This window comes from Nerophis ophidion, linkage group LG05, assembly GCF_033978795.1.
Source record: "Nerophis ophidion isolate RoL-2023_Sa linkage group LG05, RoL_Noph_v1.0, whole genome shotgun sequence".
In the NCBI taxonomy this organism is placed as follows: Eukaryota; Metazoa; Chordata; class Actinopteri; order Syngnathiformes; family Syngnathidae; genus Nerophis; species Nerophis ophidion.
In genome coordinates this window covers 68,955,887-68,976,928 of record NC_084615.1, presented here as the reverse complement: position 1 = coordinate 68,976,928, position 21,042 = coordinate 68,955,887, and the positions used below count along the sequence as shown (strand labels likewise).

Sequence of the window (21,042 nt, the reverse complement as noted above, 5' to 3'; positions counted from 1 at the left end):
AACTACAAAATAGGATCCTATTAGTCATGACTATAGGGGAGATCACAGCAGCAAATACAGCAAGATAATCAAGATAGTAAAGTATTAGGGAGTCTATTATATAAATATATAAATGGGTTGTACTTGTATAGCGCTTTTCTACCTTCAAGGTACTCAAAGCGCTTTGACACTACTTCCACATTTACACATTCACACACTGATGGAGGGAGCTGCCATGCAAGGCGCCAACCAGCACCCATCAGGAGCAAGGGTGAAGTGTCTTGCTCAGGACACAACGGACGTGACGTGGTTGGTACTAGGTGGGATTTGAACCGGGGACCCTCGGGTTGCGCACGGCCACTCTCCCACTGCTATTAGTGATGTGATGATCGATACTGAAATATTGATACCGCCGATCTTTATGTGAAGTGAATTATATTTATATAGCACTTTTCCCTAGTGTCTCAAAGCGCTTCACATAGTGAAACCCAATATCTAAGTTACAATTAAACCAGTGTGGGTGGCACTGGGAGCAGGTGGGTAAAGTGTCTTGCCCAAGGACACAACGGCAGTCACTAGGATTGCAGAAGCCTGGATCGAACCTGGAACCCTAAAGTTGCTGGCCCGGCCACTCTACCAACCGAACTATACCGCTATATATGCTCTCCTATTGATTCTCAAATCAAAATATCGATACTTTGGTGCATGGGTATCTAAACTTTTTTTTTCTTCTTTTTCAAGGCGCCATCCATCCATCTATTTTCTACCGCTTGTCCCTTTGGGGGTCGTAGTGGGGGGTGTGGAGCCTATTTCTAATTTTCCTGAAGGAACTCACCTGAAGGAATCAATAAAGTACTATCTATATATCTATCTCAGCTGCATTCGGGTGGAAGGCGGGATACACCCTGGACAAGTCGCCATCTCATCGCAGGGTCAACACAGATAGACAGACAACATTCACACTCACATTCACACACTAGGGCCGATTTAGTGTTGCCAATCAACCTATCCCCAGGTGCATGTCTTTGGAAGTGGGAGGAAGCCGGAGTACCCGGAGGGAACCCACGCAGTCACGGGGAAAACATGCAAACTCCAGACAGAAAGATCCCCAGCCCGGGATTGAACTCAGGGCTACTCAGGACCTTCGTATTGTGAGGCACATGCACTAACCCCTGTACTAGTGTGCTGCCAGCCCGCGTACTGAAAAGTAAAATCAAGAAAATGCATAGTGATTTTTTTTTTCATTAAAAAAATAAATGCTAGAAATTGGTATTGTGTCAGCTTTGTATTACAGGTGATAAGTTAGTGAAATATATTAGTATTAATTATTAGTTAGCCATACAGGTCACACTGAGGGTGGCCGTATAAACAACATTAACACTGTTACAAATATGCGCCACACTGTGAACCCACACCAAACAAGAATGACATTTCGGGAGAACATCCACACCGTAACACAACATAAACACAACAGAACAAATACCCAGAAGCCTTTGCAGCACTAACTCTTCGGGGACGCTACAATATATTGCCATATTTTTGCTGAAACTCCGAACTCAGAGGTCTAAAGGTTGGCAAGAATCACAGGAGGACATAAAAGGCAGAACCCAAAAGATTTAAATGAGGTTACTTTTTTATTTTGTACAGTACAGGGTGTTCAAATGCATTACAGGGGCCATTTGGGGCCCACGGTTCACTTTTATCAGCCAGTTCACTAAATTATCAGAAGAAATTATCAATCAATCAATCAATGTTTACTTATACAGCCCTAAATCACTAGTGTCTCAAAGGGCTGCACAAACCACAACACAAACCACTACAACATCCTCGGTAGGCCCACATAAGGGCAAGGAAAACTCACACCCAGTGGGACGTCGGTGACAATGATGACCCACTGAACTGTTGATACGAACAAAAGCTATGTTTCTAAACATCCAGTATGCTTCTTTTTATTTTAGTCCTTCCCACACATTTAAAATGATCAACTTAAAATGTTTGTCCTTAAATTAAGATGCCACTTTACATTTTGAAATGTTTTTGTATTTTTTTTCTTCATTTATATAGCCCTGCGATGAAGTGGCGTCGTGTCCGGGGTGCACGCCGCCTTCCGCCCGAGCGCAGCTGGAATAGGCTCCAGCACCCCCACCCGCGAACCTGAGAGAGACAAGCGGTATAAAATGGATGAATGGATGGATAGTTATTGTGTTGTATTTACTTTGTTTTACTCAATCAGAAGAAAAAGTAACTGTTGTTGAAATATTGTGTTGAAAATTGTCAAGCGCACTAACTATGAATACATTAAAAATGTACAGGTCATACATGATATCAGTGTTCGTACCGGCCGATCTCACTAGTAGATGGTCGTATCGGAATGGGCAGCATGAAACCCAGCTTACCGGAACATCAGTAGTGTAAAGTATTACATCAAATCTTTGAAGTGGGAAATCCCTCGGGTCTGATGCACCTAACCTGGCTAACTTCCATTTAGTTCCGTAAACCTGCAGCATTTTTTTTTTTTTTAACTTTTGCAGAACTTTGTGTCCTAGGATGAATCTAAAAAAGTAACTCGTCTGCACACGACAAGTTGTTTATACCAAAAAGTTCTATTTTGGTGTCATCTGACCACATGACATTGTCCCAATCCTCTGCTGTATCATCCATGTATCCATTTTGGTATAAACTCAACTCGTCGTGTTTGGAGGAAGAAGAATACTGAGTTGCATTCCAAGAACACCACACCTACTGTGAAGCATGGGGGTGTGAAGCATGACCTGCAGAGAGCTGGGACCAAAGTAACAAAGGTTACCATCAGTAACACACTACGCCCACAGGGAATCAAATCCTGCAGTGCCAGACGGTTCCCCTGCTTAAGCCAGTGCATGTCCAGGCCCGTCTGAAGTTTGCCAGAGAGCACATGGATGATACAGCAGAGGATTGGGAGAATGTCATGTGGTCAGATGAAACCAAAATAGAACTTTTTGGTATAAACTCAACTTTTCATGTTTGGAGGAAGAAGAATACTGAGTTGCATCCCAAGAACACCACACCTACTGTGAAGCATGGGGGTGGAAACATCATGCTTTGGGGATGTTTTTCTGCTAAGGGGACAGGACGATTGATCCGTGTTAAGGAAAGAATGAAGGGGGCCATGTATCCTGAGATTTTGAGCCAAAACCTCCTTCCACTAGTGAGAGCTTTGAATGGTTGACCAAATACTTATTTTCCACCATAATTTACAAATAAATTCTTTAAAATTCCTACAATGTGAATTCCTGGATTTTTTTTCACATTCCGTCTCTCACAGTTGAAGTGTACCTATGATGAAAATTACAGACCTCTGTCATCATTTTAAGTGGGAGAACTTGCACAATTGGTGGCTGACTAAATACTTTTTTGACCCACTGTACATGTATGTTTATTTTATTGATGTTACAAGTGGCAGCCAAAACTGCAACGTGGCCCTCAATGAAAACTAGACAAAAGAGCCAAATCATGGAATGATGTTTGGAAAAATACCAAAAAGCCCTTTAGAAGCATTAAAGATAAGCTGAGTCAATTTAAGATCGTGAATAGATTGTATTTTACATCTTCTCAGCTGTTTAAAATTGGTGCAGTAGATAGCAAATTATGTATGAAGGGGAATGTCAGAAAATAAAATAGTTATGGTTGAAAACAACAAAAGAAGCGGTCACATTCCTAAATCTAAACATCCCAATGACACTGCAAACTCGCATTCTATGTGTTCTGCATCAATTTAGTAACGTGTCATCAAAGAGTACAAATGTATTTCTTTCAATATGCATCTTAACAAAAAGGCTAATACTAAAAAATGGATAGTCCAACTCATACTGACTGCTATACACAAGCTATGGAGATGATATCAGTAGAGAAAAACTGTATTTAGTTTAAATAATAATGAGTGATATATTAGAATAGGGGATCCATTATTGAAAGGTGTTTTAACTATTAAATGAACCTAAAATATGACTTATTTTATCCGTGTGGAAAATATTGGGACACAATGTGTTGTCAAGCTTATGAGATGTGATGCACTGTGACACTATTGTTTATTTTTTAAATGATTTTATTTTAATTTTTATAAATGGATGTGATGATAATGTCAATGAGGGATTTCTAATCACTGCTATGATAGAATTCTTATTAATATTGATACTATTGTTGATAATATTCATTTTTGTTTGACTACTTTTGGATTGTTTTGTGTCATGTTTGTGTGTCCTCTCAATTGCTATTCTGGATGTTGCAGGGTATTGGAATGGTATTATAATTGTATTGTTGTGTATTATTTTGTTGGATTGATTAATTAATAAAAATTAAAAAAAAGTTGGAAACCCCTGGTTCAAAAACAAATACGGCAACAGTCTCTTCGAAGGCCTCCCAAAGAAAGCTATTAAAACAGCTACAGATCATTCAAAAAGCAGAACACATTACACCAGGGCTCAAGTCTCAACACTGGCTACCAGTATGCTATAGAATAAGCTTTAAGATTCTTCTAATAGTTTATAAATCTCTCAATGTGCCAGGCCCAGAATACCTCTCTAAATTGCTTCTACACTATGAACTATCTAGATGATGGGTGTCAAACTCTGGCCCGCCGTTTAATTTCATTTGGCCCTTGAGGTACTATCAAATTAAGATTAGAGCTGGCCCGCCGTTATTATACAGGGGCGCTGCCGCTGTAACAGCGCATTTGCCAACCCTCCCAAATTTCACTCCCCCTCCCGTAAATCTCCCAGGGCAACCATTAATTAATACGGTATTAGCTTTCACTGTTATGCTGATGACACCCAACTCTACATGCCCCTAAAGCTGACCAACACGCCGGACTGTAGTCAGTTGGAAGCGTGTCTTAATGAAATTAAACAATGGATGTCCGCTAACTTTTTGCAACTTAATGCCAAAAAAACGAAAATGCTGATTATCGGTCCTGCTAGACACCGACCTCTATTTAATAATACAACTTTAACATTTGACAACCAAATAATAAAACAAGGTGACTCTGTAAAAAATCTGGGTATTATCTTCGACCCAACTCTCTCCTTTGAGTCACACATTAAAAGCGTTACTAAAACGGCCTTCTTTCATCTCCGTAATATCGCTAAAATTCGCTCCATTTTGTCCACTAAAGACGCCGAGATCATTATCCATGCGTTTGTTACGTCTCGTCTTGATTACTGTAACGTATTATTTTCGGGTCTCCCCATGTCTAGCATTAAAAGATTACAGTTGGTACAAAATGCGGCTGCTAGACTTTTGACAAGAACAAGAAAGTTTGATCACATTACGCCTGTACTGGCTCACCTGCACTGGCTTCCTGTGCACTTAAGATGTGACTTTAAGGTTTTACTACTTACGTATAAAATACTACACGGTCTAGCTCCAGCCTATCTTGCCGATTGTATTGTACCGTATGTCCCGGCAAGAAATCTGCGTTCAAAAGACTCCGGCTTATTAGTGATTCCTAGAGCTCAAAAAAAGTCTGCGGGCTATAGAGCGTTTTCCGTTCGGGCTCCAGTACTCTGGAATGCCCTCCCGGTAACGGTTCGAGATGCCACCTCAGTAGAAGCATTTAAGTCTCACCTTAAAACTCATCTGTATACTCTAGCCTTTAAATAGACCCCCTTTTTAGACCAGTTGATCTGCCGTTTCTTTTCTTTCTCCTATGTCCCCCCCTCCCTTGTGGAGGGGGTCCGGTCCGATGACCATGGATGAAGTACTGGCTGTCCAGAGTCGAGACCCAGGATGGACCGCTCGTCGGGACCCAGGATGGACCGCTCGCCTGTATCGGTTGGGGACATCTCTACGCTGCTGATCCGCTTGAGATGGTTTCCTGTGGACGGAACTCTCGCTGCTGTCTTGGAGCCACTATGGATTGAACTTTCACAGTATCATGTTAGACCCGCTCGACATCCATTGCTTTCGGTCCCCTAGAGGGGGGGGGTTGCCCACATCTGAGGTCCTCTCCAAGGTTTCTCATAGTCAGCATTGTCACTGGCGTCCCACCGGATGTGAATTCTCCCTGCCCACTGGGTGTGAGTTTTCCTTGCCCTTTTGTGGGTCCTTCCGAGGATGTTGTAGTCGTAATGATTTGTGCAGTCCTTTGAGACATTTGTGATTTGGGGCTATATAAATAAACATTGATTGATTGATTCTTTCGAATTTCTGCCGATTTTCACCCAGACAACAATATTAGGGGCGAGCCACGAAGGCATTACCTTTAGCGTCTTCTACAACCTCTCGTCACATCCGCTTTTCCGCCATACGAACAACGTGCCAGCCCAGTCACATAATATATGCGGCTTTAACACTCAGGAGTGAATGCAAAGCATACTTGGTCAACAGCCATACAGGTCACACTGAGGGTGGCCGTATAAACAACTTTAACACTGTTACAAATATGCGCCACACTGTGAAGCCACACCAAACAAGAATGAGTAACACATTTCGGGAGAACATCCGCACCGTAACACACGTAATACCCAGAACCCCTTGCAGCACTAAGTCTTCCGGGATGCTACAATATACACCCCCGCTACCACCAACCCCCCCGCCCGCCAATTTTTATTTAAACTTTATTTGATATGCCATTATTATTTTTAAATTATTATTGATAGGTTGATTGGCAACACTAAATTGGCCCTAGTGTGTGAATGTGAGTGTGAATGTTGTCTATCTGTGTTGGCCCCGTGATGAGGTCGTGACTTGTCCATGGTGTACACTACCTTTCGCCTGAATGCAGCTGAGATAGGCTCCAGCAACCCCAGAAGAGAAAAGCGGTAGGAAATGGATGGATAATTTGAAACTCGACATAGCATGTCAATATAAAGTTATGTAAGCCTTGTTTGTTCAATATTCAATGCAAAACTTGTTTGGGTCCCTATTAAAAGGTTAATTTCTTCAACCTTGGCCCGCGGCTTTGTTCCGTTTTAAATTTTGGTCCACTCTGTATTTGAGTTTGACACCCATGATCTAGATCTCTTAGGTCATCAGGGATTGGTCGGCTAATTGTTCCTAGGACCAAAACAAAAACATGGTGAAGCTGCATTCTGCCTCCAAAAGCTGGAATAAGCTCCCAGAGGACATTAGATCTGCCCAAACCCTACCTATTTTTAAATCTAAACTTAAAACGTTTTTATTTACTTTTGCTTTCAACTGCTACTAAATTTCTGACGTCTATGGGTTGAAGAAATTAACCTTTTAATAGGGACCCAAACAAGTTTTGCATTGAATATTGAACAAACAAGGCTTATATAACTTTATATTGACATGCAATGTCGAGTTTCAATTTCCCCATCCATTTCCTACCGCTTGTCTCTTCTGGGGTCGCTGGAGCCTATCTCAGCTGCATTCAGGCGAAAGGTAGTGTACACCATGGACAAGTCACAACCTCATCACAGGGCCAACACAGATAGACAGACAACATGCACACTCACATTCAGACTCTAGGGACAATTTAGTGTTGCCAATCAACCAATCAATAATAATTTAAAAATATCAATGGCATATCAAATAAAATTTAATATTGTAGCATCCCGGAAGACTTAGTGCTGCAAGGGGTGTTACGTGTGTTACGGTGCGGATGTTCTCCCGAAATGTGTTAGTCATTCTTGTTTGGTGTGGCTTCACAGTGTGGCGCATATTTGTAACAGTGTTAAAGTTGTTTATACGGCCATCCTCAGTGTGATCTGTATGGCTGTTGACCAAGTATGCCTTGCATTCACTCGTGTGTGTTAAAGCCGCATATATTATGTGACTGGGCTGGCACGTTGTTTGTATGGCGGAAAAGCGGACGAGGCGAGAGGTTGTAGAAGACGCTAAAGGTAATACCTTCGAGGCTCGCCCCTAATATTGTTGTCCGGGTGGAAATCGGGAGAAATTCAGAAGAATGGTTGCCCCGGGAGATTTACGAGAGGGGCAGTGAAATTTGGGAAGGTTGGCAAATGCGCTGTTACAGCGGCACCGCCCCTGTATAATAACGGCGGGCCAGCTTTAATCTTAATTTGATAGTACCTCAAGGGCCAAATGAAATTAAACGGCGGGCCAAATTTGGCCCGCGGGCCAGAGTTTGACACCCATGCTTTAGGGTCTCCGTATAAAAGCGTGTCCATCCATGCATCTATTTTCTACCGCTTGTCCCTTTTTGGGTCGAGGGAGGTGCTGGAGCGTATCTCAGCCGCATTTGTGCGGAAAGCAGCGTACACCTTGGACAAGTCGCTACCTCATCGCAGGGCCAACACAGATAGACAGACAACATTCACACTCACATTCACACACTAGGGCCAATTTTAGTCTTGCCAATCAACCTATCCCCAGGTGCATGTCTTTGGAAGTGGGAGGAAGCCGGAGTACCCGGAGGGAACCCACGCATTCACGGGGAGAACATGCAAACTCCACACAGAAAGATCCCGAGCCCGGGATTGAACTCAGGACTACTCAGGACCTACGTATTGTGAGGAACATGCACCAACCCATGGCCACCGTGCTGCCCTATGAAAGCGTGTTTTAAAGGCCTACTGAAACCCACTACTACCGGCCACGCAGTCTGATAGTTTATATATCAATGATGAAATATTAACATTGCAACACATGCCAATACGGCCGGTTTAGTTGACTAAATTGCAATTTTAAATTTCCCGTGGAGTTTCTTGTTGAAACCGTCGCAGAATGATGACGCGTGCGGGTGATGTCACGGACTGTCAGGAAATATTAGCTCAGCACCAGTTACGGCTAAAAGTCGTCCCTTTTCATCGCATAACTACACAGTAATTTGGACATCTGTGTTGCTTAATCTTTTGCAATTTGTTCAAATAATAATAGAGACTATAAAGAACAATGCTGTTGGTGGAAAGCGGTGTATTGCAGCTGTCTTTAGCACCGAGACACTTTAGCACCGCTTTGTTTTTAACACAGAGCGGTCAAGCGAACATTTTTTCTCTACGTCAACCAGCATGTTTTTGGATGGGAAAATTGTGATATATATCTTACCGGAGACATCATTGGATTTTTCGTCCTCCTGCAGTAGCGGTTTTCAATCAATCAATCAATCAATGTTTATTTATATAGCCCCAAATCACAAATGTCTCAAAGGACTGCACAAATCATTACGACTACAACATCCTCGGAAGAACCCACAAAAGGGCAAGGAAAACTCACACCCAGTGGGCAGGGAGAATTCACATCCAGTGGGACGCCAGTGACAATGCTGACTATGAGAAACCTTGGAGAGGACCTCAGATGTGGGCAACCCGCCCCTCTAGGGGACCGAAAGCAATGGATGTCGACCGGGTCCAACATGATACTGTGAAAGTTCAATCCATAGTGGCTCCAACACAGCCGTGAGAGTTCAGTTCAAGCGGATCCAAGACAGCAGCGAGAGTCCCGTCCACAGGAGACCATCTCAAGCGGAGGCGGATCAGCAGTGTAGAGATGTCCCCAAACGATACAGGCGAGCAGTCCATCCTGGGTCCCGACGAACGGTCCATCCTGGGTCTCGACTCTGGACAGCCAGTACTTCATCCATGGTGAACGGACCGCACCCCCTCCAAAAGGGAGGGGGGGGACATAGGAGAAAGGTAGCTGTGAGCTTGGCTCTTCGGCTTCTCTCTGAAACACTGCGTGTTCACCGCAGCCATCCGACCTCGAGGTATGTCTTTACAATCTCACTAAAACACTATTAATGTTACGCCTGTGCGGCATCATGGTGCCGGGTTCGATTCCCTCGAGGATGCGTCGAAATTGAACACAGCAAAGGTAAGGTTTAACTATTTATTTGAATAACAAAAGGTGCTAGAGAACAAAAATACTGGAGCTAAGAAAAGGCAAACAAAAGACGCTAGCATGAGAGCTAGGATAAACAAATAGTAAACTAAACTGGCACATAGGCACACAAAGGGGAAAACAAAACATTTAGCATGAGAGCTAAGAATGAATTAAATTGCGCAGCGTGAGAGCTCGCGAGAATAATCCAGAAATTGCATGTAAGCAGAAGCGCAAAGCAGACGTACCGTTGTGTGTGAACAAATTTGGATCCCAGACTGAACAACAAAAGATGCAGGCTTATATAAGGCAGGTGATTAGTGAGGACAGGTGTGCAGGGCCGTGAGTAGCAGGTGAAACTGATAATCTACCATGGTGACCCACTAAACAGGAAATAATAGGATCAGATTGAGAGTGAAAATAAAAATGGAACAATAAACAATATGTGGAGGATCCAAAAAGCGGATCTCAACAATTAAATCAATAAGATAAGGGATCTTCCAGAATTATCCTAGTAAATTGTCTAATTACATCTGAATCGCTCACACTGCTGCCGCTTTTTATTTTATTTTATTATTAGTTTTTTTTTCTAGTCCTTCGCTATCAATATCATCATCCACAAATCTTTCATCCTCGCTCAAATTAATGGGGAAATTGTCGTTTTCTCGGTCCGAGTAGCTCGTGCTGCTGGAGGCTCCCATTAAAATCAATGTGAGGACGTGAGGAGCCCCCACCCTTGTCATCGTCTGTGACTTCCGGTAAAGATGAGGCTTTTTTATCAGCACCATAAGTTGCGAACTTTATCGTCGATGTTCTCTACAAAATCCTTTCAGCAAAAATATGGCAATATCGCGAAATGATCAATTATGACACATAGAATGGACCTGCTATCCCCGTTTGAATAAGAAAATATCATTTCAGTAGGCCTTTAAGTCATTTTTTTAAATTGTTGGTAAAAAAAAATTTTTTTTTAATCAACTGGAAGTGGGTTCCACGGTGGCAGAGGGGTTAGTGCGTCTGCCTCACAATACGAAGGTCCTGCAGTCCTGGGTTCAAATCCAGGCTCGGAATCTTTCTGTGTGGAGTTTGCATGTTCTCCCCGTGAATGCGTGGGTTCCCTCCGGGTACTCCGGCTTCCTCCCACTTCCAAAGACATGCACCTGGGGATAGGTTGATTGGCAACACTAAATTGGCCCTAGTGTGTGAATGTGAGTGTGAATGTTGTCTGTCTATCTGTGTTGGCCCTGTGATGAGCCAATTGTAGCTGAGATAGGCGCCAGCGCCCCCCGCGACCCCGAAAGGGAATAAGCGGTAGAAAATGGATGGATGGATGGATGTTGTCTGTCTATCTGTGTTGGCCCTGCGATGAGCTGGCGACTTGTCCAGGGTGTACCCCGCCTTCCGCCCGATTGTAGCTGAGATAGGCGCCAGCGCCCCCCGCGACCCCGAAAGGGAATAAGTGGTAGAAAATGGATGGATGGATGGATGGATGTTGTCTGTCTATCTGTGTTGGCCCTGCGATGAGCTGGCGACTTGTCCAGGGTGTACCCCGCCTTCCGCCCGATTGTAGCTGAGATAGGCGCCAGAGCCCCCCGCGACCCCAAAAGGGAATAAGCGGTAGAAAATGGATGGATGGATCAACTGGAAGTATTTTTAAGTTTTTTTGCACTGCTAGTTTATTTGATAGTTTTATTGAATTTCCTATCACCACTAAGACCAATAGATTATGTTATCGATTCCTAATATCCTTTTAATTACCCCCCCCACCCCCCCTGCTGCGTGCACACGCATTGCAGTGCACCCGTTTTAAAATACTCACTCATTGGTGCAGCGGAAGTTTTTAAGCAAGGCTTATCTGCGTCTTTATCTGGGCTGGAGATGTGCTGCAGAAAGACAGGTCAAAGGGGAGCAAGCATTAGTGGACGTGGAACACATGCCAGGCACGTCACGCTCAATTTACAGTTGACAACACGACTAAATGCGTGCTGCAAAAAAAAAAAAAAAAAAAAAAAAGTCACTTTTTGCACGACTTTTATATCACTGGGAGGTTTTAAAATGCGCCTACATGCGCACCAGCAGTCTTTAGCAAATATAAACAAGGTCCAGGCTGGGAGCCAGGAGGACCCATTTAGCCCGTGGCTGTGCTAAACTGCTGCAGATAAAACAAACGATAATACTGTCTGTCTCCTGGGAGAGTCTCCACCAGCATTAACTAACAGCAAGTTTGGACACACACAGACACGCGCGCACGCGCACGTGCACGCGCCTGGACCCACGCAGCATATACCCACGCGTCATTGCGCACGGTGCTTGCCTGCAACACGATGCAGCTGATTGGCTGGGCAAGTTTTGGGTGTCACTCTAGCACAGGGGTCACCCACCTTTTTTGAAACCAAGAGCTACTTCTTGGGTACTGATTAATGCGAAGGGCTACCAGTTTGATACACACTTAAATAAATTGCCAGAAATAGCCAATTTGCTCAATTTATCTTTAATAAATAAATCTATATATCTAAAAAAATAAGGGTATTTCTGCCTGTTATTCCGTCGTACATTTTTTTTTTCCTTTTACGGAAGTTTTTTTGTAGAGAATAAGTGATGAAAAAAAACACTTAATTGAACGTTTTAAAAGAGGAGAAAACACGAAAAAAATTAAAATTCAATTTTGAAACATGGTTTATCTTCAAATTCAACCGAAAAAAAGAAGAGCAAAACTAGCTAATTCGAATCTTTTTGAAAAAATTAAAAAAATAATTTATGGAACATCATTAGTCATTTTTCCTGATTAATATTAATTTTAGAATTTTGATGACATGTTTTAAATGTTTTAAAATCCAATCTGCACTTTGTTAGGATATATAACAAATTGGACCAAGCTATATTTCTAACAGAGAAAAATCATCATTTCTTTTAGATTTTCCAGAACAAAAATTTGAAAAGAAACTCAAAAGACTTTGAAATAAGATTTAAATTTGTTTCTACAGATTTTCTAGATTCGCAGAATATATAATTTTTAATTTTAATCATAATAAGTTTGAAGAAATATTTCACAAATATTCTTCGTCAAAAAAACAGAAGTTAAAATGAAGAATTAAATCAAAATGTATTTATTAATCTTTACAATAAATAAATAAAAAATACTTGAACATTGATTTAAATTGTCAGGAAAGAAGAGGAAGGAATTTAAAAGGTGAAAAGGTATATGTGTTTAAAAATCCTAAAATTTTTTAAGGTTGTATTTTTTCTCTAAAATTGTCTTTCTGAAAGTTATAAGAAGCAAAGTAAAAAAAATTATGAATTTATTTAAGCAAGTGAAGACCAACCTTTTTGAAACCAAGAGCTACTTCTTGGGTACTGATTAATGCAAAGGGCTACCAGTTTGATACACACTTAAATAAATTGCCAGAAATAGCCAATTTGCTCAATTTATCTTTAATAAATAAATCTATATATCTAAAAAAAATAAGGGTATTTCTGCCTGTTATTCCGTCGTACATTTTTTTTTCCTTTTACGGAAGTTTTTTTGTAGAGAATAAGTGATGAAAAAAAACACTTAATTGAACGTTTTAAAAGAGGAGAAAACACGAAAAAAATTAAAATTCAATTTTGAAACATGGTTTATCTTCAAATTCTACCGAAAAAAAGAAGAGCAAAACTAGCTAATTCGAATCTTTTTGAAAAAAAATTCAAAATAATTTATGGAACATCATTAGTAATTTTTCCTGATTAATATTAATTTTAGAATTTTGATGACATGTTTTAAATGTTTTAAAATCCAATCTGCACTTTGTTAGGATATATAACAAATTGGACCAAGCTATATTTCTAACAGAGAAAAATCATCATTTGTTTTAGATTTTCCAGAACAAAAATTTGAAAAGAAACTCAAAAGACTTTGAAATAAGATTTAAATTTGATTCTACAGATTTTCTAGATTCGCAGAATATATAATTTTTAATTTTAATCATAATAAGTTTGAAGAAATATTTCACAAATATTCTTCGTCAAAAAAACAGAAGTTAAAATGAAGAATTAAATCAAAATGTATTTATTAATCTTTACAATAAATAAATAAAAAATACTTGAACATTGATTTAAATTGTCAGGAAAGAAGAGGAAGGAATTTAAAAGGTAAAAAGGTATATGTGTTTAAAAATCCTAAAATCATTTTTAAGGTTGTATTTTTTCTCTAAAATTGTCTTTCTGAAAGTTATAAGAAGCAAAGTAAAAAAAATACATGAATTTATTTAAACAAGTGAAGACCAACCTTTTTAAAACCAAGAGCTACTTCTTGGGTACTGATTAATGCGAAGGGCTACCAGTTTGATACACACTTAAATAAATTGCCAGAAATAGCCAATTTGCTCAATTTACCTTGAATAAATAAATCTATATATCTAAAAAAGTTGGTATTTCTGTCTGTCATTCCGTCGTACATTTTTTTCCTTTTACGGAAGTTTTTTTGAAGAGAATAAATGATGAAAAAAACACTTATTTGAACGGTTTAAAAGAGGAGAAAACACGAAAAAAATGAAACTTAAATTTTAAAACATAGTTTATCTTCAATTTCGCCTCTTTAAAATTCAAAATTCAACCGAAAAAAAGAAGAGCAAAACTAGCTAATTCGAATCTTTTTGAAAAAAATAAAAAAATTATTTATGGAACATCATTAGTAATTTTTCCTGATTAAGATTAATTTTAGAATTTTGATGACATGTTTTAAATATGTTAAAATCCAATCTGCACTTTGTTAGAATATATAACAAATTGGACCAAGCTATATTTCTAACTAAGACAAATCATTATTCCTTCTAGATTTTCCAAAACAAAAATTTTAAAAGAAATTCAAAAGAAATAAGATTTAAATTTGATTCTACAGATTTTCTTAGATTTGCCAGAATATTTTTTTTTATTTTAATCATAAGTTTGAAGAAATATTTCACAAATATTCTTTGTCGAAAAAACAGAAGCTAAAATAAAAAATTACATTAAAATGTATCTGTTATTTTTTACACAAAAAACCCAACAACTTAACCATTAATTTAAATTGTCAGGAAAGAAGAGGAAGGAATTTAAAAGGTAAAAAGGTATATGTGTTTAAAAATCCTAAAATCATTTTTAAGGTTCTATTTTTTCTCAAAAATTGTCTTTCTGAAAGTTATAAGAAGCAACGTAAAAAAAAAATGAATTTATTTAAACAAGTGAAGACCAAGTCTTTAAATTATTTTCTTGGATTTTCAAATTCTATTTGAGTTTTGTCTCTCTTAGAATTAAAAATGTCGAGCGGAGCGAGACCAGCTTGCTAGTAAATAAATACAATTTAAAAAATAGAGGCAGCTCACTGGTAAGTGCTGCTATTTGAGCTATTTTTAGAACAGGCCAGCGGGCGACTCATCTGGTCCTTACGGGCTACCTGGTGCCCGCGGGCACCGTGTTGGTGACCCCTGCTCTAGCACTTTTGTGGGATAACCGGTCGGGTGGGTTGTTGTCTTGTGCGTGGGCGTGTGCGCGTGCTCGTGCGTGTGCGCGCAGGTTTGTTGTCGTCTGTTATCACGTCCAGATAAGGGCGACAGTGGCTCCAGAATGTGTCGGGGGCAGACAGCAGAGTGTGTCGCTCCTGGTTTCAGGTTCCTCGCTCGAAAAACCTTTTTGTCTGCTCCGTTTCCGCGTCCTTGATGAGCGACAGGCTGACAGCCAAAGTGTGCAAGACACGCACGAAACGGAGCCACGGCTGAGGAGTTTTTAAACAACCCGCTGGACACAACACTGTGGGTGCCATGATGCGACTTATTGTCACCAAGGACCACCTCAGAAGACACTTGGCAACATAATGACCAATGCAGTAGCGCAGTAGGCCTAAACATTCATTAAAAACAAGGCAGTGGTTTTATTTGACAAGTACATTTAATTTAACCTTCCTCTTTTGTTAGCTTTCTGTTACCATCTCGTATGTTAACGGGTCGGTTTTGACCCATGTCTTAAATCAGCTGTAAAATACACTAAAAACAATTATCTATCATCCAATTTGTTTCTCATCTCTTGGGTACCTTGTTAGGTTTCCTTATCCATGAAAATATTGGTTTTAATATTTTTGGTGTGGGCCATTGGGCCTTTTTTTTTGTCAGTATACCCCTCGATTTCATTTGAAAAAAATGGTAAAACGAACCTCAAAAGAATCGTATAAATTAAAACAAAAGGTTGTTGTGTTACCTGACCATTACTGAGGGGTATTGGAACACATCTCTTAAATAAATGTGTTTTATTTATTTTTTCATTTTAATAATTTTAACGTAGTAACAACTCTATACTGAATTGACCTCAAATGTCTGGACATTTCAGTTTTTAAATGCATCAAAGAGCCACATACATTTTGTTTGTTTTTGTACAGGATAACAAGGTAAAATGAGAATCCACTAAAGCTCACATGATTTGGAGAGGAGCTGGCCGTCAGTGTGTTCAGTTTTGGCTCTACTTAGTGCTTTATAGTCTTATTTTTATAACTGGGTCGAAACCGACCCTAACAACACCAAGGTCATAATTTCAACCAGAGCATCTTATAATTTAGTGAAACAAAAAAAACAGGTTTTATTTTGTTGAAATAGAGGTTCCTGACAAAGTCAAAAAGCCTTCATGCATAAAAATAAATTTATGTGGTTCTTTTATGCATTTAAGAACTAAAACGGGTCGAAGACGAAGGTTAAAGGCCTACTGAAATGAGATTTTCTTATTTAAACGGGGATAGCAGGTCCATTCTGTGTGTCGTACTTGATCATTTTGCGATATTGCCATATTTTTGCTGAAAGGATTTAGTAGAGAACATCCACGATTATGTTTTCAACTTTTGGTCGCTAATAAAAAAGCCTTGCCTTTACCGGAAGTAGCAGACGATGTGCATGTGATGTCACTGGTTGTAGAGCTCCTCACATCTTCACATTGTTTGTAATCATAGCCACCAGCAGCTAGAGCGATTCGGACCGAGAAAGCAACAATTTCCCTATTAATTTGAGCGGGGATGAATGATTTGTGGATGAGGATAGTGAGAGTGAAGGACTACAAAAAAAAAAGGCGAAAGCAGTGAGAGCGATTCAGATGTCATCAGACACATTTACTAGGATAATTCTGGAAAATCCCTTATCTTCTTATTGTGTTACTAGTGTTTTAGTGAGATTATATGGTACCTGAAAGTCGGAGGGGTGTGGCGACCGCCAGTGTTTCCGGTGGGAGGAGGTAATAGTCCGCAGCTGCAGGAGGACGCAAGCTCCGCTCATGTCTACGGTAAGAGCCGACTTATTAGCACAATTTTCTCACCGAAACCTGCCGGTTGACATGTGGTCGGGAACCATGTTCGCTTAACCGCTCTGTTCCATAGTAAAGCTTCACCTCAGGGAATTTTACACAAAGAAACACCGGCTGTGTTTGTGTTGCTAAAGGCAGCAGCAATTTACCACTTCCCACCTACATCATTCTTCTTTGACTTCTCCATTATTAATTTAACCAATTGCAAAAGATTCAGCAACACAGATGTCCAGAATACTGTGTAATTATGCGATTAAAGCAGACTACTTGTAGCTTGGATCGGGCTGTAAAAAAATGCCCGCTACAACCGGTGACGTCATCATACGCGTCATCATACCGCGGCGTTTTCAACAGGACACTTCGCAGGAAATTTGAAATTGCAATTTAGTAAACTAAAAAGGCTGCATTGGCATGTGTTGCAATGTTAATATTTCATCATTGATATATAAACTATCAGACTGCGTGGTGGGTAGTAGTGGGTTTCAGTAGGCCTTTAACATGTATGGCCACTGTAACTTTAGACTTCGACTAACTTTGTTGATCCACAAGAGCAATTTTCCCACACAGTAGCTCAGTTTCAAAGGATGGAAAAGGCTGATACAGGTATTAAGTTGACCAAAAATGTACCATAGTAGCAATATAAAATATTACGGTAAGATTTTAGTATGGGGAACACATATCCACCATTAATTAGTTGCTTTCTGCTTCGCCGCTGCCAGTCTGCGGAACTCCCCTGAGGGGACCACAGACGGTGAATGCTTTTAAAAACGGTTTAAAAACCCTTCTTCTTAAAAAAGGCTTTTTATAGATATATGCATACTAGTTCTAGCAATTAGGATGGTTTAGTTTTTATTTTTATTTTTTATTATTATTATTATTAATAATACACTGTAGCACTTTGAAGATGTTTGCTCAATGTAAAGTGCTTTTTACAAATACAATCCATTATTATTATTATTATTAACATGCAAATTAGTAACCTCCTGGTGCATATGACTCCTGTGATAGTGATTACTCACATGTCTCCTCTGTACTCAGCCATGCAATCTTTTCTCCATTTAGTTGCATATGTGTGTATGTTGTCTCTGTGTGTGTGTTTGGTATGCGTACATTTGTGATAACGGGGGATATGGCTCACCGGGATACTGTTTTTAACTTTGTAAAGCACTTTGCGTTGCATTTCTTTAATGTATGAAAAGTGCTTTGTAGATAAAGTTTGATTGATTGTTTATATTATCTGATTGTAATGCATTTGAACTGCACTTTACCGGTCTGGTGTCATTCCTGGGCCCTGCCCGTGCGGCCCCAGGTGAGTACTTTAATAATTAATTAACTATAGCCTAAAGTATAATAATCATAGGTTCCCAACAGATGTTTGTTTTTTAATAAATCAATCCTTCTATTTATATAAAATAAATAAATCAAGCTTATATTATCTGATTGTAATCAATCAATCAATGTTTATTTATATAGCCCTAAAACACAAGTGTCTCAAACATTGTATCGTAAGATACAGTCTGGTGTGCCGTGGGAAATTATGTAATTTCACCTAATTGGTTAAAAATATTTTATGCAAATCTGTAATTATAATCCGCAAATAATGTGCCATTGTTGAGTGTCTGTGCTTTCTAAACATCGGCATATCAGCAGGTAGCTAATTGCTTTGTAGATGTCGGGAGCACGGTTTGTCGCGATCACAATATGCGGGAGGCAGCGTGCAGGTAAAAAGGTGTCTAATGCTTAAACCGAAAATAAACAAAAAGTAAGTGCTGCTGAGAAAAGGCATTGGAGCTTAAGGGTTGCTATGCAAAACAAAACTAAAACTGAACTGGCTGCAAAGTAAACAAAAACAGAATGCTGGATGACAGCAAAGACTTACAGTGTGTGGAGCAGATGGCGTCCACAAAGTACATCCATACATGACAATCAACACCAACATAGGGGCGCAAGACAAGAAATAAAACACCACACACAGGAAAACACCAAAAAACACCAAATAATCCACAGTGTGATGTGACAGGTCGTGACATGCACACTTTGAGACAAGAGCTATAGTGATGCATGCTTGGTTATGGTTTGAATTCATCTCCAGCAATTGCGAAAACGACTTTTTATTGTCAATAATAGCTGCTGAGTTGAATTTTTTTTATGTTTTCTGCCCGCGTTGTGCCTCCGGATTTTTCAATGTAAAAAATGTGCCTTGGCTCAGAAAAGGTTGAAAAACACTGGTATGTATTATATAAATATATAATAAAAATGGTAAATGGGTTGTACTTGGCACCACGGTGGAAGAGGGGTTAGTGCATGTGCCTCACAATACGAAGGTCCTGAGTCGTCCTGGGTTCAATCCTGGGCTCGGGATCTTTCTCTGTGGGGTTTGCATGTTCTCCCCGTGACTGCGTGGGTTCCCTCCGGGTACTCCGGCTTCCTCCCACTTCCAAAGACATGCACCTGGGGATAGGTTGATTGGCAACACTAAATTGGCCCTAGTGTGTGAATGTGAGTGTGAATGTTGTCTGTCTATCTGTGTTGGCCCTGCAATGAGGTGGCGACTTGTCCAGGGTGTACACTGCCTTCCACCCAAGTGCAGCTGAGATAGGCTCCGGCGCCCCCCATTACCCCAAACGGGAAAGGCGATAATAAATGGATGGATGGATTGATTGTACAAACCCCGTTTCCATATGAGTTGGGAAATTGTGTTAGATGTAAATATAAACGGAATACAATGATTTGCAAATCCTTTTCAACCCATATTCAATGCAATGCGCTACAAGGACAAAATATTTGATGTTCAAACTCATAAACTTTGTTTGTTTCTTTTGCAAATAATAATTAACTTAGAATTTCATGGCTGCAACACGTGCCAAAGTAGTTGGGAAAGGGCATGTTCACCACTGTGTTACGTTTGTACTGGTAGCGCCTTTCTACCTCTTTTTTTTTAAGAAATCAAAGCGCTTTGACACTATTTCCACATTCTCTCTCAAACACACACACACACACACACACACACACACACACACACACACGCACGCACGCACGCACGCACACACAGAGGGGCGGTATAGCTTGGTTGGTAGAGCGGCCGTGTCAGCAACTTGAGGGTTGCAGGTTCGAGCCCCGCTTCCACCTTCCTAGTCAATGCCGTTGTGTCCTTGGGCAAGACACTTTACCCACCTGCTCCCAGTGCCACCCACACTTGTTTAATTGTAACTTAGATATTGGGTCTCACTATGTAAAGCGCTTTGAGTCACTTGAGGAAAAAGAGCTATATAAATATAATTCACTTCACACACACACACACACACACACACACACACACACACACACACACACACACACACACACACACACACACACACACACACACACACACACACACACACACACTGATGGTGGGAGCTGCCATGCACGGCGCTAACCAGGACCAATCAGGAGCAATGGTGAAGTGTCTTGCTGAAGGACACAACGTGCGTGACTAGGATGGTAGAATGTGGGTATTGAACTGGCAACCCTTAGATTGCTGGCACAGCCACTCTCCCAACTCCGACCCATGAGTATTTATCATATACTGTATATATAATAAGTAAATATTACATATATGTTATATTTGATATTGCTACTAAGGTACATTTTTAGTCTACTTAATACCTGCATTACCCTTTCCATTCTTTGAAACTGAGCTACTGTGTGGAACAATTTCCCTTGTGGATCAACAAGGTTTGTCTAAGTCAGGGGTCACCAACCTTTTTGAAAGCAAGAGCTACTTCTTGGGTACTGATTAATGCGAAGGGCTACCAGTTTGATACACACTTAAAAAAATTGCCAGAAATAGCCACTTTGCTCAATTTACCTTTAATAAACACATCTATATATCAAAAAAAAAAAAAAAAAAAAGTATTTTTGTCTGTTATTCCGTCGTACATTTTGTTCCTTTTTACGGAAGTTTTTTTGTAGAGAATAAGTCATGAAAAAAACACTTAATTGAACGGT

General features: G+C 40.1%; 1 protein-coding gene across 2 annotated transcripts in view; it reads right to left on the bottom strand.

Moving 5' to 3' along the window:
* The window catches only part of bnip1a (BCL2 interacting protein 1a), a 51,030-nt gene that overhangs the window by 10,945 nt on the left and 19,043 nt on the right, over positions 1-21,042 (bottom strand). For both annotated transcript variants that reach the window (XR_009806947.1, XR_009806948.1), the window contains exon 8: positions 11,576-11,639. The gene's annotated coding sequence lies outside the window, so the exon portion shown is untranslated. The remainder of the gene's footprint in view (positions 1-11,575; positions 11,640-21,042) is intronic.